The sequence below is a fragment of the Notechis scutatus genome, chromosome Z (genome assembly GCF_049901735.1).
Source record: "Notechis scutatus isolate UNSWTSFEM ecotype Mainland chromosome Z, rNotScu1.2, whole genome shotgun sequence".
NCBI classification, from domain to species: Eukaryota; Metazoa; Chordata; class Lepidosauria; order Squamata; family Elapidae; genus Notechis; species Notechis scutatus.
The window spans coordinates 97221910-97234658 of record NC_142025.1 but is presented as its reverse complement, the minus strand read 5'-3'; positions in this window follow the sequence as shown (position 1 = coordinate 97234658).

The following is a 12749-nucleotide window of genomic DNA, read 5'->3' as shown; positions in this document are numbered from 1 at the left end:
ACAAACATGGGGAAATCCACCAATTTCTAACCTTAATGTGCATTATAAACAAAAATATGGAAAGCACAAATAGCTGTCATTAGTCTGTGGATAGAGGGACGAGATCGTCCAGATAACATTGTATTATGCAGGCTGCAAGGCAGGAAAATAACAATGTTGTTGCTCCCAGACATTTCTTATGAATTCTGGGGATTATCATCAGTTATACATGAAGTACACCAGGCTATCCTAACAGGGAAATATATATATATTTGTCAGTGCTTCATTTAAAACACTATTAACAGGCAGTGTATGATGCAGACAAATCCAATCAAGTGAACGTGTCTTTTGCCTTTGCAACTCTTATTATTTCTTGGGCTAAGACACGGAGTAATTATTTTTTTCTAAGTGAAAACAGTATATAGCTCAGTGCCAGTGAAGAAACTTGCCTATAGAGTTTTCCAGCTTCTAGTTCCTGAGTCTTTTATTAGAATAGCCAAGGTAATCTAGGAATAAACAGGCAGAAGCAGGAAATTACCTTGAAAGTGTGAGAGGTGGGGAAGAAACCACTACTTAGCACTTTATTGTTTTCTCCTATTACTCAGCAGAAAGAGAAGGGTTAGTCAAATCTCCTCTCAATCCTGCTTTTGGGGGATTTTAGGCAACCAAAGAGATCATGAGGTAGCTAAAGTCACTCCAGGCTTGCAAAATGCAGTCTGGTGGGAAGAACATTCAAAGAAATTCTTTGTTCCCGGATCTATCATCATAAATATGCATCCAGGGAAATAGGAATTCAGCAGTTGTGTTAATTCGGTGTATTCTGTGACATGGTCTGCCCAACACACTGAAACATAAACCATGCTGCATTCAGTAGCCCATCTAAATTGTGCATCCGCCTTGTAACCTGCCTTTGGGAAACTTACAACCAGAGCAGGGTGTTTGCTTTGCTGTTGCTTTTCTTACATCTGTATTTAATCAATCTAGCCATAGTTGGTTTTTATCAAGCCATGCTGTTAATGTTATTTGGAGATCAAATTTAATGCCTGCCTCTGTTTTAAAACGGGAATATTCCTCAGCGGGATTCCATCCCTAACACTCTTAGGAACAAGAGTCATTAGATTTATTTTCTGTAACTGAGAGCCAGTCCTCTTCCCTGATCAGCTGTGTTGTTGAGCTTTGCCATTAGTTTTATTTCTACCCAGCCATTGTATTAGTATCCTGGGTACAATTTTCACTTCTGCAACCCAACATAATGTGAAAGCAGTCAATACAGTTGGATTCCTACTTTGAGTTTGAAAAGCCTGGAGAGCTTTTGGCTATAGTTAATTCTGGATTGCCAGTCTTCTTGGGTGTGTGAACAAAAGTTGATGTCATCTTTAGCCAGAACAGCCCAACTTATACTTTCTGAACAATCCAACCTATCTGGAGGATGTAAAATTGGTGAAGCTTCTTTGGTGGGTCATTAAGCAAGAGAGGATCAGAATTGGGATCATGAGAATAAAATGGTCCCATTTCTCTGGCTTAAAATGCCTTATTTTATTCAATAATAAAAAGCTGATTGCCAACCCTAGAGTAAAATTATTTTGAGGATAGGTAAAATATCAGATGGTTGACAATTTTCATCAGATTTAGCCAAGAAAAATATTGTACTCAAGTATTTTATGATTCTTCCTCCCTCCCCCCCAAAAAAGTGAAATAGTAAGGTTTTGGATGTATCTGCCAGCAATGTCAGGAAAGTAAAGGCCAAAGTGGTTCCAGCAGTGATGGGAGAACTTTGACTCCTAAGTGGCAGAGCGGTTCCAACAGATCCCAAGAATAACATTAGCACTGTCTATATAGAAGAGTGCAGTGTTAGAAGCAGCTGTCACACACACATACACTCACAGACACACTCACACATACACACACACACACATATATATCCACATATATGTATATATACACACACACATACATACACAGTCTCGACATACATTAAAATGCACACCTATTTTCAGGAGACTGTCTTAGCTATGGACTGGGGGTGGTGGTATGGAGGTGTTATTTGTGGGAGTATGTGAGATTTAGATGGTGGCCATGGACCATCATTACTCTGTCAATTAGGAAGGATTAACTTACCTTTCAAATTGTATACACGATCTTGGATACATTACATGGAATCAAAATATTCAGTGCTGACTTGAGAGTAGAACTGGGGTGCCAAATGTTGGGTTCTTAGCTGCGGAGGCACATGAATAAGAAGGATGGTTCAAAACAGTCATCCCGTCTGACATGGGACAAGTCTAGAGGGCCAATAAAGCCTTGCTGTAAAAAATAAATAAATCCAGATGACCACAAGAGGGCAACAAAGAAACCCAGTATGTCAGGTGCAAGGAATCAGAAACAACATAAGGAGCTGAATGGTATGTTTATTGCTACTCGCCTATTGACAGGAATCTTGCTAGATAAATGCAGATCAACTGCTTTCTCCATGCCAGTGGTTCAAGGCTAGTCAGTTTTTTTTCCTTCTTCCCCTCAACTCAGATTCAAATTCCACCAATATTTGCTCAAATCTGACAGCTCTAGGACAGCAGTCCTCAAAAACCCTTTTGGGCAGGCATGAAATCAAATGTTCTAAAATGTTTCAGCTTTAATTTCTAAAACAGTAAGTATTGGTAGATGTAACCCAGACAGACCGAAACTCTTCAAATTGTTTTGAGTTAGAACAATTTATCAGTTAAACAGTTAGAACAATTAATCAGTGGAACAATTTGTTTCCAGAAATTGTAAATGCTCCAACATTGGAAGTTTTTAAGAAGAGATTGGACAACCATTTTCTGAAATGGTATAGAGTTTCCTGCCTGAGCACAGAATTGGACTAGAACACCTTCAAGGTCCTTTCCAACTCTTATTCTGTTATTTTGTTTTTTAAGAATGTAAAGGGGTCCTGAGACCAAAATGTTTAAGAACCACTGCTCAAGGCAAATCTGGTGTCTTCTCGCCTGAGGTCCAAATCCCAAAGGAATTCTCCTTCTTACTAAAAAGAGTTCCACAGTTTATAAAAACAAAACTGGTCACGTTGCCAATTTCAAAAACCGATACAAAAATTTATGCCACCAGATAAAGACCGAATGCATCAATTATCACATTAAACAAGAGGAAAACCTTCTAAGCACCAATTCCACCCGTGCTTTTTACAATTTTGTAAACAACAAACTAAAAGACTCAAGGTCCATCCCTCCCTTGTTAGGACCTGATGGTAAAGACTGCAACGACGACACCATTAAAGCCAACATCTTTAACACATTCTTCGGCTCAGTATTTGTAAACAGCAATGGATCATGCCCAGTATTTCCTAGCCGTACCACAGATAACAATAATGATCTAATACATATCGATTTCACAGAAGACAATGTTGAAAAATCACTACGCAATCTATTGGACCGGATGGAATATGTGCCTACTTCTTAAGAAAGCTATCCACTGCAATAGCCAAACCTCTAAGCATAATCTTTGAAAAATCTTTCAGGACCAGCTCCTTGCCTAACCTATGGTCACAAGCCACAGTCATCCCCATCTTCAAAAAGGGAGACCCAAGCCTAGTTGAAAATTACAGACCAATCTCCTTATGCTGCGTCACGTGTAAAGTCATGGAATCAATTATTAACCAATCCATCATCCTCCACTTAGAGACAAATAACCTACTCTCCAATAAACAATTTGGTTTCAGAAAAAAAACTATCCTGTAATCTACAACTCTTACACTGCAAAAACATATGGACAACACAACTCGACCAGGGCAAAGCAATAGACGCAATCTACATAGACTTCTGTAAAGCCTTTGATTCAGTGGTACACGATAAACTACTCCTAAAAATAAAATCCTATGGTATCTCTGGACAACTGAATAACTGGATAGAAGCATTCCTGTCAAACAGACAACAAATGGTCAAAATCGGGAGCGTCCTATCAAATCCAGTACCTGTCAATAGTGGTGTCCCCCAAGGCAGTGTTCTAGGACCAACTCTCTTCATACTCTACATAAATGACCTCTGTGATCATATTAAGAGCAATTGCGTTCTCTTCGCTGATGACGTAAAGCTGTTCAATACCACAGACAATACTGCTACCCTACAAAAAGATCTTGACTATGTATCAGAATGGTCAAACAAATGGCAACTTCAAATCTCAACAAATAAATGCTCTGTCTTACATATTGGCAAAAAAAATCAGAAAATAAAATACAAGCTGAATAATCAAGAACTTGTTGATGACCCAAGCTCTGTAAAGGACCTTGGAATACTAACCTCTAATGATCTAAGTGCTAGAGCCCACTGCAACTACATAGCCAAAAAGGCATTAAGAGTTGTTAACCTAATCCTACGTAGCTTTTTCTCTGGTAATATCACACTACTAACCAGAGCATACAAAACATTTGCTAGACCAATACTCGAATACAGTTCATCAGTCTGGAATCCACATTACGTATCTGATATTAGCACAATTGAGAAAGTCCAGAAATATTTCACAAGAAGAGTTCTCCACTCCTCTACTCGTTGTAGAATACCTTATGCCACCAGACTTGAAATTCTAGAACTAGAAAACCTTGAATTACGCCGTCTTCGGTCTGATTTAAGCATGGTATATAAAATCATACATTGCAATGTCCTACCTGTCAGTGAATACTTCAGCTTCAACCATAACAACACAAGAGCACACAATAGATACAAACTCAAAGTAAACCGCACCAAACTTGATTGCAAGAAATACGACTTCAGCAATAGAGTGGTCAATGTCTGGAATACTCTACCTGACTCTGTAGTTTCTTCCCCAAACCCCAAAAACTTTAACCTTAGACTGTCTACTATTGACCTCACCCCTTTCCTAAGAGGTCTGTAGGGGGCGTGCATAAGCGCACCAACGTGCCTACCGTCCCTGTCCTATTGTTTCTCTTATTCTTTTATTTTTCATATATGTAACCATTTCATGTATTCACAGCTATGTAGACACTTATACTTATTATCTTGTAAACAATTGGCAAATCAAATAAATAAAATAAATAAATAAATAAATAAATAAATAAATAAATAAAATTCCAGCTCATAAACGCTATAAATCTTACAAAGCGGGCGGGTGAATGGATGGAAACAACAACCATCCACTTTGTAACTAACATTCATAGTGGATTAAGTGTTTTTCTTCCACCAAGACAACCTGGTCTACCCAAATATGGGAAGGAGCATATTGCTTCCCTTTTATCTTTCAGCCCTAATCCAGGAGCCTTCGCAGGCAGTCGCTTTCGCGGCAAACTATTTTGTATTAAATTTATATTTACCGACAAAGAAATAAAGGGAGACTAGTATAGATCTATACTAGTCTCCCTTTATTTCTTTGTCAATAAATGTAAATTTAACACATTCTTAGTGGATGTTACAACTCATCACCCCAATTGTGTCCTAGGAAAGTGGCAATGGTGAGGCAGGAGCTAACAATATACCGTAGTGCAGTTTCTTTGGCAGGAAAATCAAGTGCTGCTGCTGCTAAGATCCCTTTACCTTCATTGTGCCTTTCTAACAAACATCAGTGAATAATTGTAGCTTTCTAGCCTGTTCTGAATTCCAGCCTCCCTTGTGCCTTCTTTCCTCACTAACACAATAATGCCTTTTTTTTCAACACCCACCCTTGTTCCCCAAAGTACAATCTCCCGCCCCCAGCCCTGAAAAACATGGTTGGCTGCTTCAGATCTCTACTTTTTAACTTCCCATAGCATCTAAATAAGCAGCTAAGTTTCTATCACCAACCCCCTTCTTCTCCCATCATTCCCTGACTCCATCCACTTGTTTCCTGGAGAGGTTCACAGCCTTGTAAGCTTGGAGACACAAAGCTGCATTCTTTGGTCTCCATTCAGATAAAGAGGCCCCATCTGCTTTATGATCTATATACTACTTCATAATAGTTGCCCTGTTGTACTGCTGCAGACAGACATGGATTCTTACCAAAGTTTAATCAAGCAATAGTCTGTATTTTAGGGATCCACAGTGCATGAGATAGGGATGACAAGTTCAAACTAACATATGGAATTCAGTCCTCTAAGACAACTTTTCCAATCCCCAGCCTCTAATCTATCCTTGTCACACTTCCAATATATGACAGTATCTACTAATAGCATGCAGAGTCTTCTGAACTGCTTCTGACCTATGGTCTCTTTTTGTTTGGCAATCCAATGTAAGGTGGCCTATATGCCTTAGTTTTGGGGAGACAATTCTGGATGCAGTGGTATCCTTGAAGACACACACACACTTTCTTTTATAGGAAGAATATGTTTTCCAAATAATAATACCCTGTTTCTCCAACAATATGGCCTCCCCCAATAGGAAGTCCCAGCATGTTTTATAGGCATGAAATGAAATTAAGCCCCTCCCCCCCAAATTAAGGCCTATATTAAAACATGCGAAATGGGGGGGGGAATCGTGGGGGGGGCTTGCCGTTAGGAAGTACTTTTGTTGCACACCCGGATATGGTGCTGCCTGCATTGACCCCAATATGAAGTGCCCTACCAACGCCGAAGTCAACATCCAAGCCATCGCTGCCCGCCCGCCCGAAGATGCAAGGGGGGAATTAAGTCACCCACAAAAAGACGGCCTAGCCATTTTTCGGGGCTCAAAAAATAAATAAAACCCAGCCCTATTATATGAGAAACACGGTATGTAATAATATATCATAAATACGCATTTGTGCAAATGCATGCACATTGTTTGATATTTTCATGATGGCTACTTTGTTCCATCCTAAAATGTACCTTTGCTCAAACTATCCTTGTTGTCTTCATAGTTGTTGTACGTACCTCTAGCTAGACTTTTCTTGCTCCTGAATTATTTCTATCCTAAGATCCTGTTTTATATTAATGAATTGTCCTCTTTGCCAATATTGTGTTTTTTACATTTTCTAGCCTAGAAGGTTAGGTAGCATTTTATAGTCTAGAAAGAAAGAGCATGTTTAATAATATTCAAGTACAACCAATAAGAGGCCCATAAATTTAAAGTAAGCAACTTGCATATATTTCAATGTTGTGGCATAACATGATTGTGCTTAATTGTGGCTTTTTAAACACTTTTTACTGAGTAAATTACAATTATCTAGCTTTGACAATAAACCAAACTTATTATTGTTTACTGAATAATCTAATCCCAGAAAGCAAATTAATTTGTGAAAAGTGTCTTAACCCTCATTTTACCATTAATCCTTTTGCGAGCTGTTACTGTTCCAAACAACTAAGCAGGTGAAGGAGCAAATGTAAACACAAGCCAACTCTGGAAGCTGCATCTCTGCTATGAAATATCTACTGGAGAGATAATGCGGAAGATGCCCAGATACTAACTAACAGAGGGATGAACTGTCTACATTCATTTGGCTATGACTGGTTTAGCTATTAGGACTCCATTCATTGATTGAATACTGTATCTTAGTCAACAAGCTGACTTATTATGCTGTGTGAACAGGCTGTTATTTCCTGTAGGGTATGAACCAAGCCAATTTCCTGTAGCGTATGAAGCAAACCAATGCATTAATGTGCCTTTATCGCAGCTAAGTGTGAAGAATATGGTAGCTTTAATCTGTTTACCAAACATATTCTTGAGCTTTTCAAAAACCCAAATCCAACATTAATTTGAGCCAGAAATATCTGCCATTTTTGTTTTAGCATATTTTCCATGAGACTCAATTGAAGTATGTCTTCTTAGCAATGTTCCTTATGATTCTCCTTTTAACTGGACATAAATTTGCAGAGACAATGTTAGTATTGGATAAATGCACAGAATACAAGATGACATAACAGTTTAAAATTGGACCCTCAATCCTTCTATAAGAGATTTATTATATATTTTAGATAGATAAATGATAGCTAGATAACTAGATGATAACTAGATGATAGATAGATGATAGATAGAAAGATAGGTAGATAGAATAAATGTACATATAATAAATAGATTTATAAGAGAGTCAATTTGATCTAATGGTTAAAGCACCAAGTGGGAAACCATGAATTCTAGTTGCACCTTACCCATAAAAGCCAGCTGGGTGACATTGAGCCAGTTACTCTCTTTCAACCCAACTCACCTCACAGGATTGTTGTTATGGGGAACATAGAAAGGAAAAGGTGTGTTGGATATATCTGCCACATTGGGTTATTTGTAAAAATAATAAAGGTAGAATAAATAAATAAATAAAATTCTTTGAGATGTACATACAGAACCATAAGGCTGGTTCCAGTCTGCTATGCTGGGAGATTATAATAACTATAAGAGAAATTAAAAAACAAAAAATAATAAAGTGCAGGTGTTGTAAAAGCCACTTCCCGATATAGGGGGTGAGCAAAGAAGTGAAAAGATTTCATTCATCACCATTAATTTGAAGAGTTTAGTTTTGGGTTTCTTAAATCCAAACATTGTGGCATAAGACAATGTTTGAAACTAGGTCCTTTGGGAAAAAACTGTTATATACCTATATCTATATCTAAAGTTTATGATATATGATATGATGTACTATTTTTATTATACATAGGGAATGCTTTTTTAAAAAACAAAAATATAAATACTGTGGGTGTTAACCAGGATTGTATTGATATTTTTCAAAATTACTTGTAGTAATGTAAAAATTGATACATGAAACAATACTAATTTTTCAGCAAAATTTTTAAAAAATGATAAGTATTTATGATGGACTGATGCACAAAGTAAAATGTTTTGCTGTGGTCCTGTTTCTTTTGCAAGGGTCTGATGAATCAGAGGACATGGCTTTGAGAGTTCATAGCATTGCTTAATAAAGCATCATTTGGGAAGATCAACATGCCTGGCTTAGGGAATATCCCAATATTGATGTACCATGACATCTGCTCCCAACTGGCTAATTTGAAAGGAGACAGGATATACATCTGAAAGGCTAGTTTGGGGTTTCCATCAAGAGTGTGTCCCATCCTATAGGTTTTTTTCTCCTTTTAGCTAACTCATAAGGATATTGGAAGACAACTAATATGGCTTTAAACTCATTCAGCAATTGAGCACCGGTCCGGTATGTTATGTTACTTTTGCTTACTTTAATCATAGTTTGGCAGGTCATTAAATATTTGAATAACTATGAAGAAATAAACATAGTTTATTTCTTCATAGTTATTCAGGAATTTTGGAAGCTTAGTATTTGTTCAATTGCTGAATTGCTAAATAATGACAGGTAACTCTTCAGTATTATCTTCATCTAAAGTTTTACTGCTTAGACAAAGGGAGTTGAGAAAATGTACCTTGGATTAAATGAAATCCCTGAGATCTGCTACCATCATAGAATCATGGTGAAAATAAAGTTCCAGTAGGTTCAACATATTGGCAAGAAAATATTTTATATTGTCTAGATACAGCCACAAGAGAAAAACTCTGGAATAAGATAATGGAATCTGACAAATATTAAGATATGGAGTTCCAGGAAAAGGGAGAATTGCTTACACTTGGAATTGGCAGATTTCTGCATTTAAAAAAGTAGAATAAAATATATACATCTTGCAAAAACAAAACTCTGCATGGACATGAAATCACTAGAAGTCCACCTGAATCAAGGCAGGCTTTACATTTCATATGACTATTATATACAAATATATACTTCTACATGGTATGGGTTATGTAATTAATTTTTATTATTATTTAACAATAGACAAGATTGAGAATGAAAATAACCAGTTTGATGTAACCAATCAAAGAGGAATATTATGGACAGGTCAGCATGGCCTAGGAGTGCCATTAGAGAGCAGACTTAAATTTATTGTTCATTTTTAATAGCAGCTCCAGCTTTTGAAATTGATTACTTCAAAAATGCAATTGATTGCCCTCAAAAGAAAGCTTTGCTATCTTCAGTGGTGCAGGCTTAAAGGTCTTTTGCAGGTTATTAATTGTAGTTAATTTACAATGTAAGTTGTTGACAGCCTTTGATCTACATGGGCCTTGAAACTGCTCCCAGAGGGTAGGTCAACATTATCTGTTTTACAGGTGATCCTTTCATGTTCTGCGAATATACAGATGCTTATATGAGAAGCTGGAGAAGTATCGAAGGAGGAACTAGAGAGCATGTAGAAAGAAAAGACAAAGGTGGTTTAAGTGGGGGACCATTCCTAAGTGTGATTCCTAAGTTCAGAGACTGGCTTTAATAGATTCCAGAAACATCAGAACATTTTCAAATATTTTTACTACCGGTTCTGTGGGCGTGGCTTGGTGGGCGTTGCAGGGGAAGGATACTGCAAAATCTCCATTCCTTCCCCATCCCACTGACCTGCTTTCCAGCTCCGTTCTCCTGTGCAGGGCAACAAAAGAAGACCCAGCCGATCAGCTGGGGCTCAGAGGGCAGTGAATAGATGAGGCGGGGCCAGTCAGAGGAGGTATTCTCCGAACTACTCAAAATTTCCACTACTAGTTCTCCAGAACTGGTCAGAACCTGCTGAGTACAACTTCTGATCAGAACTCTCTGTCTACACGAAAGCAATGTTAGGACAAGGAAGATACTGCACAAAATCCTCAAACACCCAAGCCTGAGATTTACACATTGACATACATGCACACACACACACTTAGGAGAGAGAGGGTGGGATTGTATTTATTCTGCATTCTGAACATGATACTAAGCATAGATGAAGGTGGCCATCCTTATTTAATTCTTTCTAGTTCTATAATTTTCAACATAACTAACCAGCACAGACAGTGAATGGGCTAAGGACACTGGAAATTGTCTCTAAATTAACAAAAACTGAACCACATCTGGAAAACATTTTAGAAATTCTAGTCCCACTCACTTTGGTGGCATAACAATGCCTTTCTGTGCCCTTGGGCCTCCTGAAAAGTTGATTGCTTCTGGATTAAGGAAATGTAGTTTCTGGGCAAAGATTATTTCTTCTAGGTGATACCTCTCATCTATCCCTTCTTTTTTCTCACACATGCAGATGCCAAACCAGGTGTTACCTTATCATTTACACCAGCTAGAAAAATAACTTCCAGTAAATAATTGTTAGATTCACATATAGATACAGCTAATTTGTAATGTGGTACCTATAGTTTTGACTTAGCTTGAGGTATGTATCCATCTAATCTGATTTAAGTATTACGTGCAGACTTGATTCCACAAACCACAGCTGAAACACCTACATGAATGCAACTAATAGAATTTGCACAGGTGAATGAGTGTCCTATTTGAGCAATGATTCGATTAGACTGCTTTAAGAGCTGACTTCTCTGTTGAAGCCATGGAACATTTAGTTGGCAATTTATCAGCATGACTGCACTGCTGGAAAATAAATTGGGAAGATTTGCAAATTCAAAGGGGCATATAGTTTCCCACTTTAGAAGGAAAGGACATTTCAGATCTAAGAAAGACAACTTTTTCCAGTGCTGGATAGATGTAAAGCCACCTGCATTTAGCTTCAGCTATAGGACACACAGACAGGAGGGGATGATTTTATTCAAATTACCAAGGGCATAAATTCCTACCCAGACAGATCATTCTCTCTTTCTGGGCCCTCTTTCCAATAATCTGAGATCCCAAGCATTTCCCCCTTCTATTCTCTTCTTTATTAAGCATGGACCCAATTTTTAACACTAGATAAATTTATTTTGAAAGATTCCATGGATGTGGTGGGAGGTGATGTTTACTTCATGAGGCCAATGGCTATAGACATCCAATAGCAATGACAAGGAGGTCATTGCTATTTGAGAAATATTTGCAGAACTGCAAGGACCCTGGCTGGGGAATTTTGGGAGTTGAAGTCCACATGTCTTAAAATTGATGAGATTGATAAAAGCTGCTTTATGAGATCTATTTATTATAATTCCGGATCACTACATGAAACACTTGCTTTAAAATTCTGAAATTCTCTTCATAGTACTAATTTCCCACATTCTTTGTTCAGAATTCTGAAAAACATGAAGACGGGCAGGTTGTGCTTTCAGTAGATTTTTCTTCCAAATTGTCTTGCTTTCCCTCCCCAAAACAGATACTTCAAGATCATATTGATGGTTGAATGTCTTCTCAGTGTTGATTTGTATGAATTTGGCTATATGGAAATGCTTATCCCTTGGGAATTGGTTTTTTTTTTTGGTCTTTCTGCTCGTCATCCAAATATCAAAGGTTTTATGTTCCATCCAGATTTGCAGAAAAGAAATTGAATGGTACTTTAAAAAAAATGGAAATGGGGAATAAAATCTATGGGCTTTGTGGCAATTCTATTGGACTTCAAAGGATATAACTGCCAATTATTGGTGGTGGGCAGATACTGGAGTTGTAAACCATTTTAAGGAGGGAGCAGGAGACAGGGAAGGATCATAATAAGAGCTACTGGGAGAGAAGAATAAGGGAACATATCATTCCTCCCAGGTCTGCACAAATACTGGAATGTTTTCTCTAAATTTCTGTGTGATGTATTCCAAATTAAAGCATGTTTATAAAAGGGTGGGGGTTGTCTCTAAACAAAGGCTATACTGGAGCAAGGATGCTAACTATGCCTTTCGGGAGGAAAGCAAACTAGCAATAGGTAAGCCCTTCTCATCTTAAGCTTTCCTAACATTTTACGGAATGGGGCATAACTGCGTTAAAGGTTGCTAAGGGAGTGGCCGGGAGCCATCACAGAAAACCATTTCTCTATATTTTCAAAGATGTGTGCGCACGCAGAGAATTGAAATACACATGGGTTAGCGAAGTGATGGCTAGAAAAGGAGCTGTTGCGTCAGGCTATAGCAAGAATCTATAATTCCTTGTGTAATTCCTCG